The sequence below is a fragment of the Suricata suricatta genome, chromosome 7 (genome assembly GCF_006229205.1).
Source record: "Suricata suricatta isolate VVHF042 chromosome 7, meerkat_22Aug2017_6uvM2_HiC, whole genome shotgun sequence".
Classification (NCBI taxonomy): domain Eukaryota; kingdom Metazoa; phylum Chordata; class Mammalia; order Carnivora; family Herpestidae; genus Suricata; species Suricata suricatta.
Window position 1 is genome coordinate 89,368,217 of NC_043706.1, and position 13,625 is coordinate 89,381,841.

Here is a 13,625-nt window from a genome sequence, read left to right on the forward strand (position 1 = left end):
CTCAACCAGGGACCACCCTAGTAACACCCAATCAGAAGCGGCCAGCTAAAATGCTCAACATTCCTTAGGGCAGGCCTAGAGATAGAAGCTGTGGATAATCATTTATTGCTTAAGGCTAGTTATACCCTACATGGGGGTCCTTGGCCCACCCTGTAATTGGTTATTTTCAAAGATACTTCAAATGCTATGATTGGGTCCCGCCAAAAGTAACAAACTATCTAAACAAAATGTATGGTTAAATTTGCTGCCAATGCTGTTACCCGATGATGATTGGATTACTGTACCTATGTCTCAATTTCCTGTAACTCCCCCTTCCCAAAACCCATAAAAACCCTGCTCAGCCCTTATTCAGGGCTTACAGAACAAATCCACTGTGCTGGTGAAGTCTGTGAGCGTGAGCTTGAGCCCATAATAAAGCCCTTAGCTTTTGCATGTGTGACTCAGTCTCCCTGGTGGTCTCTGGTTTTTGGGGATGATATTGCAATCTGGGCATGACACCCTGACTTTATTTCAAGTTTTATAGTATCTTAAGGTGTATATTTTATTTTTTTATTGGCTTAGTTTTTAAATTATATGAGTCCCGAAAAATTTGGCCTTTTCTCGTGAGGAGACAGATGGAACTGCTCTTCAGAATAGACATTCTACCTTGATCCCACCATATTAGTGAAACCGAACCTGATTCATTTAACTTTCAGGGTTTCCCCTTAATGTATTTTCATTTGAGAATTTCTTTCAAGAGAGAGCTCTTTATAATCTTAATGGTTTGCTTCAGCTACAAGAGACACAATTTACAAAATAATGGGACAATACATGGCTTATTGTTCAGCGTACCTATGGAGAACTTACAAACTGGATCTCCAAACAAATATTTTAAACTGGACCAGGTGGGCACCAAAGTAACCTGTTAACTAAGGCAGATGTTTTATTTCTACTTGCAAAGGTAAATGGCAAGTGTTGGAGGGGTTGCTGATTTGTGCTAAGAGCCACTTTTGAGTGAGAGGAATAGAATTTGGGCTGATATTTTCCTTGTGAAGGCTCTCTGGGAAGTTGGTCTTGCTTTTTGGTCTTTTTTTAAAAATACATTTCTGAATAGGTCACGTCTTTATTAACAACAGAAAATACACATGATGTTTACCACATTAAAATTCCCTATCAAAAAACAGAAACCCATTAACAAGTTCTGAAAATCCTGAAAAAATAAAAGGGAAATATTCACAAGGCAGTTGATATATGGATGTGAAACCGTGTCTCTTGGTAAAGTATATTACTTGAAATAATGCATCTGAATAAATAATATTCATTTTTTGTTATCAAATTTCAAACTTAACATTAGAGAAGTAACAGTCACTTTCTATAATTACCCTTGTCTAGACAGATTACTCAAAATCTGAAATCCCTTTGTAGCTAGAAATTTTAGGTTGCTCATCTGACAGGCAAAATTTTCCTCACGTTTTCTATTAAGCCAAGATCTTTATAATACATCATTAAGCTCTTTATCTCCAAGATCGACTTTTAAGATAAAACTAAATTTCAGAAGTAACAGAGCGAATCACACATCTGAATGCAATACACACAGGCAATTGTCAGCCTTTCTCTGGCACACCTTGGAAACATTCATAGTAACACAGGGAACCTTAGAATGCAGATCATGATTTTTAAATCACTTGGTAAGTATCTTGATAAAATATTTTAACTTTATGTAGAATATAACCTATTAATATCCTGAAACACTTTCTTGTTGATTAGATACTGAAGGAGACAGAGGTAGAAGTATAGTGTTGAAAGGCAGGGTTAATTAACACCCTGGTCCCACCCCATACAAGTTATCCCTGGGGCCAAGTTGAAAAGACCAATTACTAGGTGAGTTAGGAGTATTATATTATTTTTTCATCTCAATGGAGAGATTCACCTAGGTTTCATCAAGTAATAGAAGCCTGGCCTCATCAAACAACAACCCTGGAGAGGTGGAATAATCAAGCAGAAACTGATGTGGGAAACAAAGGCAGTAGGAAATGGCAGATAGAACTCTATTTCCTTATAACCTGCAGCCCATTGACAAATAATTGAGACTGGTACAGTTTCTCCTGGAACTTCCTACTATTTTAATGCTAATGCTTTGCTAGAAGGAAAACAACCTTAACTTGACAATAGCTAGGACTCCACGATCCTGTGAGTCTTTTTTAGCATATGAAAATCTCACTGAAACCTCCCCTAGACTTTACCTCCCCCCATCTTCATTGTACAAAACCAATCTCTCTTTCTCAGGGCAGCTCTTCCTGCCCACAGGTCCTGTCCCTGTGGTTCAATAAAATCATCTTTTTGCACCAAAGACATCCTCAAGAATTCTTGCCTGGTCATTGTCTCTGGATCCTACAAACCCTACTGTCACCTCCAAAAACCTCATCAGAAACTATGTAGGTAGGATGGTCTAACGGCACCTAAAACTGAGAAGTCTGACAACTAGGTTACCTTGTAATCTTTTAGCAACAGCAGTCTGATGAATTTTACTTGAGAATTGCAAGGGGTGCCAGGGTGGCTCTGTCAGTTGAGCACTCAGCCCTTGGTTTTGGCTCACGTCAGGATCTCACCATTGGTAAATTTAAGCCCTGTGTCAGGTTCTGTGTTGTCAGCACAAAGCCTGCTTGGGATTCTCTTTCTCCCTCTCACTGCTACTCGTTTGCTCTCTCTCTCTCTCTCTCTCTCTCTCAAAATCAAATTAATTAATTAAGAGGAAGAAAAAGAAGAAGAAGAAGAAGAAGAAGAAGAAGAAGAAGAAGAAGAAGAAGAAGGAGAGGGAGAAGGAGAAGGAGAAGGAGAAGGAGAACAAGAAGGAGAACAAGAACAAGAAGAACAAGAACAAGAAGAACAAGAACAAGAACAAAAACAGAAGATATGACTCATGATTGATCTTTGAGTTGAACATAAGCAATCAGAGCCTCCCACCCCCTACCTTATCTTTGGAATATGCACTCCATTTGTCTTCTCTGTTCTCAGAAGCCTCCCCAAAAACATAGCTTTGAGACAGAAATGAGGTATTAAGACCATATGAACAATGTATGCAACTGAATGCAATTAAGGTCATTACATAAACTTTTAAGATTTGGCAAGTAGGTACAGAAATCTACTAGTTTCACAGCTGTTCAAAACAAGCCTCAAAAGTACCCTTGCTTATTAAACCTGCCCCCTATCAATCTGTAATGGTCTGCTTCTTTCTTTGACTTCCCCTTGCTTCTGTACAGGATCAGTTTGCCAACCAACCACTGGTGAGTCAGGCAGGAGACCAAAGTTATGAGCCTTGGGAGCAAAGTATCCACAGGGGAAATCCCAAGTTAGCCACCAGCATCTGTGTGGAGAGGTGGGGGACTCTTATGTTAAATGCCAGTGGACTGTGTGTCAGTATATGGACATTTGGAAAACACTGGCTGTTTTCATGTGCTTGTTTGAGGACACAGTGCACTGTGACAAAGAGAGGAAAGGAATGGCCACTACAGTGGGCAGGTTCCTGCTGTCAGCAGTCACCTAGACACAGATACCCAACTAGAAGCTAAAACTTGACTTAAAAAGTTGGAAGAAAAGCTGAAATTAGAAAAAGGCATGCAGTTGTCCATTATTCTGCTAGCTTGCGGCTGGCAGACAAGTTGGAAGAGCAGGATAATAAATTGGGAGAATTTAGTATGCTGTTTAGCAAAACTGAGAGGGCACAAACCACTACAGATTAAGGTCTGGGTACTTATGACAAAGCCTAATTGGGATGCTAAAAGATGGAATCATTGGAAGAATGAGAATGAAGAGGAAGATGTTATGGTGATTGATAGGGAGAAACCAGAGATACCCCATGCTGTCTGACCCCAAATACAATAGGAAAATTTTAAACAGCAATTATCCCCAAATGGTTAAGGGAAATTTTACATTCTTTCTCTGTCCCTTGAAGCTGTAAAACTTATGTCTTTGAAATGTATACACCCCAGGAGATAAACAAAACATTGCCCACAGAGACTCAAGAACAAAGAGGGGTTGGTGGTGGGGGCAGCTGAGGCTATTTCATATTCACACTGTTGGAGGGGTAACTGGGTGATTCATTTGGTTAACTGTCTGACTCTTGGTTTGGGCTCAGGTCATGATCTCAAGGTGTGTGGGTTCAAGCCCCACATCAGGTTCCTGGGTGCTGGTGCAGAACCTGTTTGGGATTCTGTCTCTCCCTCTTTTCTGCCCCTCTCCTGCTCATGCTCACACACTCTCTCTCTCAAAATAAATAAATAAACTTAAAAAAATCCAGACTATTAGAGAAAATCTCTTGTTCAAAAATCAAATGCACAGCCTTCATAAGATCACAAGCACCATGTGAGTGGGTACTTGCTTTATGGCTAAAGTTTTGGAATAAAAGCTACGGGGTTTCTGTTTGCATCAGTCAGTATGTTTATGTATCTATTGTAGACTTTTTTTTTAAATACAATACCAAGATTCGTTGTCTCACCACTTCAAATAATTAAGAGGTAGACATAAAATGGGCAGCAGGCAAAAAGATTAGGAAGGAAGAATAGTAGGAAAGCTCTCTTTACAGAAAGGGGAAATTTGAAAGTGAATACCCACCTACAATATGCAAGGGTGCTTGTTTTATAAGGTTCTGGTTGCCCCTTTCCCCACCCCCATCATTCCTTCTCAGGTCTTATCCTTGCTGGCTGGATAATTCTAGGTGCTGGGTTGTCCATTCCTGATTGGCTCATTTCCATTGTATGAGGGGTGGTCTATGGCCAGACCAGTTCCCTGTGGGTCATAGATTTTATGACCTACTTATTTTTCATAAAGTCTTTTGTTAAATTCCTGAAAGCAACCTGAGGGGGAGTTACCTGGGGGGGTTTGTTGTGGTCAGACATTCCCAGTATTGTTCCAAAATAGGTCTTTCCCCATCCAGGGACATCAGGTCCTAATCCTTTCTATCTATTTCTACCTATTTTTTCCTATTTTTTCCTATCATTTATGAATGTATATTGTATGTATCTGGTGTTTTTCTACCGCTAGGGGGTATTGCCAAAATTGATTTGTAAAGAAGATAAGGGTGAAAGCAAATGAGTATATATAAAAAATAAATTTAAAAAAAGAATGGTGAGAGGTTTTTTTTGGAAAAGTAAAGATACGAAGGATGTGAGGGGGTTTTATTATTTTTTTTTATTGGTAAAGAAGAAAATAACTGTCCTAAAACAAAATGATGGGGGGGAAAAGGACAAAAACTAAAGAGGTACAGAAAGTTACAGAGGCTTTCTCAAAAAGGAATATTGACAAGAGAATTTCATGTAGAGTCAGGCTAAGATTGGAGAGTAAGTTAATAAGAAAAAAAATGTTAAGAGTACACCAATATAAAATCAGAATTTTGTTTTCTCTCTATTAAAAGTACATTTTCTTAGATTTTTGGTCTGCTCTTAATAAGAAATTGTAAACAAATGTTTTCTCTATCTTTATTGTAATCTTCCGAGGTAACAAAGATTCTGTGCTTTATCTTTAACAGATCGTTGACTACTTAAGAAACACAGGGTCTTCTCTATTAGAAGAGCTAAGTTTCTTACAATTATGTAACTTTGTGTGCATGTCCAATTTCATGAGAAGCATTGTCAAGTAAGAAGTGATGCTAAACTTTCTTTAGGGTATATTTGTGTGAAATTCCTAAAATACTGATTTGTCCTGGTATAATGATAATTATACTATATCATGAGGTGATGATAAACCAGTTATAATTTTAAAATGTATGTCTACTGGGTAGAAATTGTTCTGCTGTAAGCTGCACCTTTTGAAATACATTACATCTTGAATGAAACACATATCATTAAAAAAGGAAAGAAAGTAAGGGTTCTGATCTGGCTTATCCCACCTGCTTCTTCTCATGCTTGATAGTTCTCCCTTACCTAGCCAACATGTATACTATGTACAACCAGGTCAAGTTCCTAAAGCTGCCAACCTTTCTCTCCTCAAGGCCAGGTGAGCATGTTATATTTCCCAGTGGTATAATCATTTGGCTGCCATCTCTGTTCCCTCCAATTGGCATGAAGGATGTTACAGCCCTTACTAAATTCACTCAGCAAGCCTTGAAGGATAGCCAACAAAGTCTGAAATTACCGGACACTGAAATGTCTCTAATAAGAAAAGCTGTCCTCCAAATAGGATGGACTTGGACATTATTACTGCCCCACAGGAGGCATCTGTACTATTATCCAAATAGAATGTCATGTCCATACTTGATGAATCTGTAATGTATCATCTTTATTAAATCACATGAAGACACAAGTGAACACCCTGGGTGATCTGATCCCCAGCCTAGGGGCCTTACTAAATCAATGGTTCAGAGCATGGGGCTTTGCTGGAGTCTAGCTCCAGCAGGTCCAGGGCTCCCTGAAGGATGGACAGTGTTGGTGAAAGGCAGAGGGAATGAGAGAGCCTCGAATTTCTTTCTGATCGCCAGGCAGGCATCTCTGCACTGACTGGAAAGTCAGCTTTATTTATAGAAAAAATGTATGGGGCCAGCACAGAAGTGTCATTTTCCTTAGACAATGATTCTTGATGACAAATTCTTTGGTATGTAAAGATTTCCAAGAACATAGATTGGTAGAAGACTCATGCATAATCTTTATCAATAGTGATTGATGTAGGTGACTTAGGTGCTTACCATATGGGAAAGGAAGGTATCTTTAGCATTCAAATACAAGGAAATGTTTTTAGCATAGCAAAGGCAAAAGTTAGTTCTTTGTGAGCAGGGTTCAATAGCCTGTTTCCTTGAAGGAGGAAAAACAGGTTTCTCAGGAAATGTAATATTTGCTCCCATAACCACAAAAGAATTCCTATAATAAGTTCTCTCACAAGGTACAATTAGTATATTTTAGGACAAAGGGGATAAGTCACTCCTGATGCCAGTGGTGCCTTGGAGGTCAGTCCTCAAGCAAAAATAATTGAGTGGGGGGGTAGACATCAGCCACCATCTGATGGCAGAGGCTTTGCAAACCCGACTTACCTCATAAGGAATTTTCTCAACTCTAGTGAGTTCAGCAATACCTTCCAGCAGGACTTATGGTGGAAAAAAAATCGTTACTTTTTTAGGGAATTAATGTTTTAACCTATATCTTCTGTTGCATGTGCCTATATCATTGCTATGGCATCTACCTCCAATGTAGTCAGATAGCCACTAAATGAGTCACCTTCAGGCTTATGAAACCCCCTACTGACCTCTCAGGGCACACTATGAAAGAAGCAGGCATGTGAGATTATAAGAGCCAGTCACAAGAGATGGAATGTTGAGTCAGGTCATTGAGAAGGTATTACCATTGGTTGACCTGTAAGCTAGACCCAGACAACTGGAGGCTCCTCACTCCTGCCCTTGTTTGAAGGTGCATTCTGCTTACCTTCTCCACTCCCAGAAGCTGCCCCAAAGACAAGTCTTGAGACAGAAATGTTGTATTAAGACAATCTAGATGCGTCACCTAGGTGGCTCAGTCAGTTAGGCATCTGACTTCGGCTCAGGTCATGTTCATGTGTTTGAACCCCGCATCACGCTCTGTGCTGACAGCTCAGAGCCTGGAGCCTGATTCGAATTCTGTATCTCTCTTTCTCTCTGCCCCTCCCATGCTCCTGTTCTGTCTCTCTCTGTCTGTCAATAATAAATAAACGTTAAAAAATTTAAAAAAAAGACTATCTAGATGGTATTCATGTTTGGACACAATTGAGGCATCTAAATAAACTTTTAAGATTTGTAGGACGAAAGCAGAAATCTATTCATCTTTCTGCTGCCTAAGACAAGCCTGGTATGTAAGTTTCCTTGCTTATTAAAAGTGCCACCTACCAATTTGGAGTGGTCTTCCTTTTTCTTTGTTGTCCTCTGTGTAGGAGACCAGTTCACAAACCAAGAGTAGGAACTGCTAGAAAAAGAGCATGGCCTAAGATAGTGACAGGCATTCTGTCCAGCACACTGGGGAAATGTCCAATTAGGAAAGAGAATATCTTGAAAACAGAAATGTATTGTCAGTCAGAGTAGGCAATAAATAAGCATGCCACATTGAAGGGGTGTCTTAGCCAAGCCAGGTCCCGGCATGCTCCTCCCTGGCATTCAGTGGTACCTGTCTCATCTGCCCCCACCCACAGGGCAGAGAATCCTCGTGGGTTCTTTTCCTGAGGGAGGGAGAGAAAGGGCAGGAAAGGGGGTGCAGAGAGTGAAGACACAACACACAGTTTCCGATCAAGCCTCTCTCTCTTTTTAAGAAAATAATTCTTCTTGTATAGGATTTTGGGGTGGGGAATTGACCCGGGTCAGTTGCCAGGTAACAGAGTTAAATGAATATTAGAGAAAGGGGAAAAACCGAAAATGAAACTCCAAACACCGGACACAGCATCAAAGGGAAGCGTGCAGACTAGCATCTGCAGCTGGGGAGGGGAAGCTTAGCGCTGAATAATCCAAAATGCGGCTTGATCTTTTGTGCACCTTGGCCACTCTACGTCCGGCCCAGCATGACCGATGCCAAAATCTTGGACCAGGAAATGGCACTCTCCAGCCTCCAGATATAAATCTTGTTTTTTGGTTGCTCCCTGGAGAGCGATATATCCTTGCCTGAGGCAGCCAAAACTCGGCGGCTCCCAACAAAGGGGCTGTATTTAGTACGGTAGAATAGACAGGAGTTTAAAAAATCAAGGGTCAACTGAAATAAAGGGAAAATAAAAAAGATGGAAGTAAGGACCACAAGTAGAGAGGGCTAATTGATAAAACTCTCAATTCTGGACTCCATATATTTATTTCTCTTATCTATATATTACAGGATTTTTAAAGTATTCACTGAAGAAAGCTCCAAAACACCTTACTCTTAAATGTATTTTAGCCACTCATCTATGGCGTAAAACGTGATAGTGTGATTCCAGCAACTATTAGTTCCAAGGCTCTTCAGACCCCAGTTGTTATTTCTATGCACAGATGGTAAGTGATTCTAACAAAATTTTTAGTCTATGATGTATTCCCAAATTTTAACTGTGTTTACTCAGATAGTATGAGTACTTGTCAGGGGGCCTTCCTGGCTGGAGATTGAGATGATTTCTTTTCACTATTTATATGTTCATTAAATAATGGGATTACATGTGACTTTTTCAAGTAAAAATTTTTAAAAAATAAGAATTCAAGTAGTAACCATTCTGGACATGGGCATAATTTCTGAGTGTATATTTAAATACAAGACATTTTATATACAGGGATTACATCATTTTGAGTATTTTATGACTATGAAAGTTTTGTCCTTTATCATGGTGTCATCCCCATTTTGCTAAGAATGAAAAGCTCAGAGATAGGCACTAGAAGTACAATATTACCAATAAAAGACAAAAAGGGAAGGGAAAAGGTGACATTCATTTGAATACAAATATGCATTACAAAGATCTCTGTAATGATTTAGAAACAAATAATTAATATTAATAAAATGATGTACTTGTATTTTCACACTTAAAATATTTTAATCCTCTTGGGGTGCCTGGGTGGTTCAGTTGGTTGAGTATCTGACTCTTGATTTCTCAGCTCAGGTCATGATCCCAGGGTGGTGGGATCAAGCCCCACATCGAGTTTGTGTTGAGTGTGGAGCCTGCCCAAGACTCTCTCTCTCCCTCTGGCCCTGTCCTCCACTTGCATGTGCACTCTTTCTCTTTCTCTAAAATATGAATACATAAATAAATAAACAAATAATAAATAATGTTAACCCTCTTATAGTAAAAATATGGCTTCCAATTATAGTTTTTATTGAAGGTTGAGAAAATATATAGTTGGTTAATTTCATGCTATTTTGGTGACAGAATTATAAATCAAGAAAATATACATAGGTATATTGTAATTGCAGATGGATACCTATCTACAACCACAGGGCAATTAGACATTGTTTCACTTGAATAATTATTTCCAATTAGATTAATCTTCTCTTGTATTCCTATTTAGTCAAAATGTACTGTTTAATGTTGGAAAGGCCCAAAACTTAGGAGGAAATAATATTCTATTAAATCAAGGGAAGGTTAAAACCAAAAATATTTTTTCTTGTAGCTGAAACAAAATTTTAAAAATTATAACATAAGTGCTGTGTTCTTAAGAAAAATTCATTCACTGTTCTTTCCAAATAGCAAGTTATTTGTGGAATAGATTCTTGTTATTAACATTTATAATAATTGATAAAAGATTCTTCAGTTTATAAATACCATACAAAGAATTTGGGAGGATTAAATGCAATATTTAATTGAGTAAGTTTTCATGAAGAGTTGTTGTTACATATTATTTAGATCTTATGTATATAATTTGATGTATATAATATACATGATTATTGAAAGCTGGATGTTTACAAAACCATACAAAAGAGCATAGCAAAGTCAAGAAACAAAAGGATGAATCATCACTGCAGTCCAGTTGTTCCAGGACTTAGAAGAATAGTAATAAGCTTTTCTTTCTTAACGATAGAGACAGAGACAGAAAATTTTGGCTCTGTCTTCCTCCCACAAAGGACAAAAACAAAAACAAACCAAACAGGCCTCTGGTTAGAATATGATGTGAATTCTTGGCTAAAGACAACCCAGACCAAAGAATAGTAAACCTTTCTATCAGCCTCCTAAAATAATTAGGCCAAATACAATTCAGATAGCTTAGCAGGCATACTCTATTTCTAGGTAGCAGAAGATTATGGGAAATAAAAATAAACATGCCAGAATTTGAACTTTATACATGCATTGAGGGAATCAAAATTTATAATTAATCAGAGGTATTTGCAGATTGATTTTCTTTCCCATAAGGCACACTAGAAAGCACATGATTTTTAGTAGAGGAATTGATATTTTAGAGAGTTATTACTTTAGTTAAATGATTATTTTGTAAAAGTACCCTTGAGCTATCATGGTGGCTTGTCTATCTATATCTTGATACAGAGAACATCTTGGAATCCCAGCAAGAATAGAAACACCAGAATAGAAACACAAGAATAAAAAACCCTAAATAATATCCAGTAATTGTCATGAGAATAGACAAGATAAAGAGTTTCCTAAGGACCCCACAGAAAATTTAGAGATGGTTTTTCTTCCTCTAACACACTGTTCACATTTTCTAGCAACCTTGCAGGTCATTAAGTAGGCTTTGTTATAATACATATCATCCAAATTTTATCCAGTGACAACCAGGCCTTTACAGTCTCTTCTAATGAGAGATTTTAATTATGCATAACTCTTATTAAGGAGCTGCAGTTACCCTCCACCCCCAATCTGAGAAGAGTCTGTCAGAAGCTGATCAACAAAAGGCAGAGGTAACTCCTAAAAAGAGCAAATACCCCTGTGCCTCTCCTTGGCCATAGGCACACTGACTCTCTTGGTGACTTTCAGACGAGCATAACTCACCACGCTGCCCATCTATGAGTCTTATCATTGACCAGTGCTAAGAGATAAACAGTCCTGGTGTTCTCTTTGCCTTTATTATTATACCTACCACTCCTTCCTCTTCTCTGAACAAACTTAATTTATTTTATTCTCCAAATGTTCTACGAGGTTCTTCTTCAGGCTTATGTCATTGTATGGGAACCCCCTTGCTCCCACAATCTTCACCAAGTATCTATTCACCCCCATGTCATAACTGATCTCAACTCCTCCATTCCCTCAGAAGAGAAAGTTCTGTAGTTCACTAAATTCAGAATTATGAGGTGAGATTAGCATTTTTCAGCATCCCTCTTAATTTCTCCGGCCATTACCCCTCTACCTTCCTGTATAAAAAAGGAGACATCCTTAGAAGCCCTTGCTTTTCCAGCTGTACCACACTGCCTTGTTTCACCCTTAGTGAAAAATGACAGAATATCTTCCTCTTTACACTTGTACTGTCAATAATACCAAATGACTCCAATGCCCATAGGAATAGTCAATCCTATTGTGTTTCTCTTTGTATCCTTGATCTCCCCACCTCTAAAGAACTCAATGTTCAGTCCACTTCAACTGCCTATCATAGTGCCACAGAAAAATTCAGTTAAAATCCAGGACTGCTTTACCTCTGAAATATTGAATCAAAATATCCTATCCCCTTACCGTTATAGGACTCCCACATAGTTTTATCACCATATCTGTTCTTTAAACTCTTGATATTCAACACATTCTTCCTTTTACTTCTAGAATCTACAAATGAGTTTACTAATAATCTTTATAAGTAGCCTGTACCAATAACCTTTGCTAATCTACCAAAAACCTGACTGCTTCCCTCCCTTACCATGCTTTGAGTTGTGTAACCCATCCCTTTGGAATGCTCTTCCCAAATCTAACTTCCTTACCCCATTACCTTCTGTTGTTTTAGGCCAAAAAACATCAACAACTTGAATCAAAATATATACCTTTTCCAGGAAATCACGCAACCATGTAAATTAATGCCACTAATTCACTGTTTACAGCCTCACAAGAAATATGTTTTCCTATTTAGTATTTCCTCCTATTTACCATCTAGACTTTCTTCTTTCCTGAAAAAAAAAAAAGTGTGACTCTGATCATTTTCCTCCTCAGTTTCAGTGTTTGGCCTTCCTTTCCACTCCACAGAAACTTTTTTTTTTTTAAGTAATCTCATTCAGATGCATTCCTTCAATTAATTATATACTGATAACTCCTGCAGAGAAATTCTGAGACCTGATCTCCTAACAGAGCTCCTTAGCTTAACATCCACTTTTCTTCCAGATATTTTCACTTAGCAATCCTCAAACATGTTAAATACAGTAACTCCAAAACCCTATCTTTTCCCCCATTTGTATTATATTTTCTGCAATTCTTGCCATCTACCAAATTGCTCCAAATTGAAAATCAGCCATAATATTTGGCTTTTCATTCTCATCCTTAACCCTCATCTAATCAATCAGCATTGGTTCTATCTTCTGAATAGTTTTGTATCAATTTCTTTTTATGCTAATTAGCTTGGTTCAGGCCACCATTACTTTTTCCCTAAATCACTGGTAGGCTACTTCAGCAGAATACTGCCATTTTATCTGATGCTCCAATTTATACCCAAAGCCATAACCCAAACACCCTCTTAAAGATGAAAATCTAATTCCATCACTCTCTTTCTTCAAATGCTTAACTGCTCCCCATTACCCTCTGGATAATGTCTAAGTAAATGTCCATACTACTACGACCCATAACCCTTCTTTAAATGGCATTCCTTACCATTTCAAAATCATTTGTTGTATGTCTCTTGACCCTATTTTTATTCTGTGCCTCAGGAAGGACGGCCTACTCTCTTTTCTCAAGTTGTAGAATCCCTTTCCCTTACCCCTTGTTTCCTGGCAAGATTCCTGAAATAGAATATCTAATTTATCACCTGGTCACCTCCTTCTAAACCTTACACTTGAATTTTTTTTAATGTTTGGTTTGAGAGAGAGAGAGAGAGAGAGAGAGAGGCAGGGGATGAGTAGGGGAAGGGGCAGAGAGAGAGAGAAATACAGAATCCAAAGCAGTCTCTAGGCCCCAAGATGTCAGCACAGAGCCTGATGTGGGGCTCAAACCCACAAATTGGAAGATCATGACCTGAGCCAAAGTTGGTGCTCAATGGACTGAGCCACCCAGGTGCCCCACTAAAATTATTTGATGCTATTTCCACCACAATGTATTCCTGAGCATCCCTA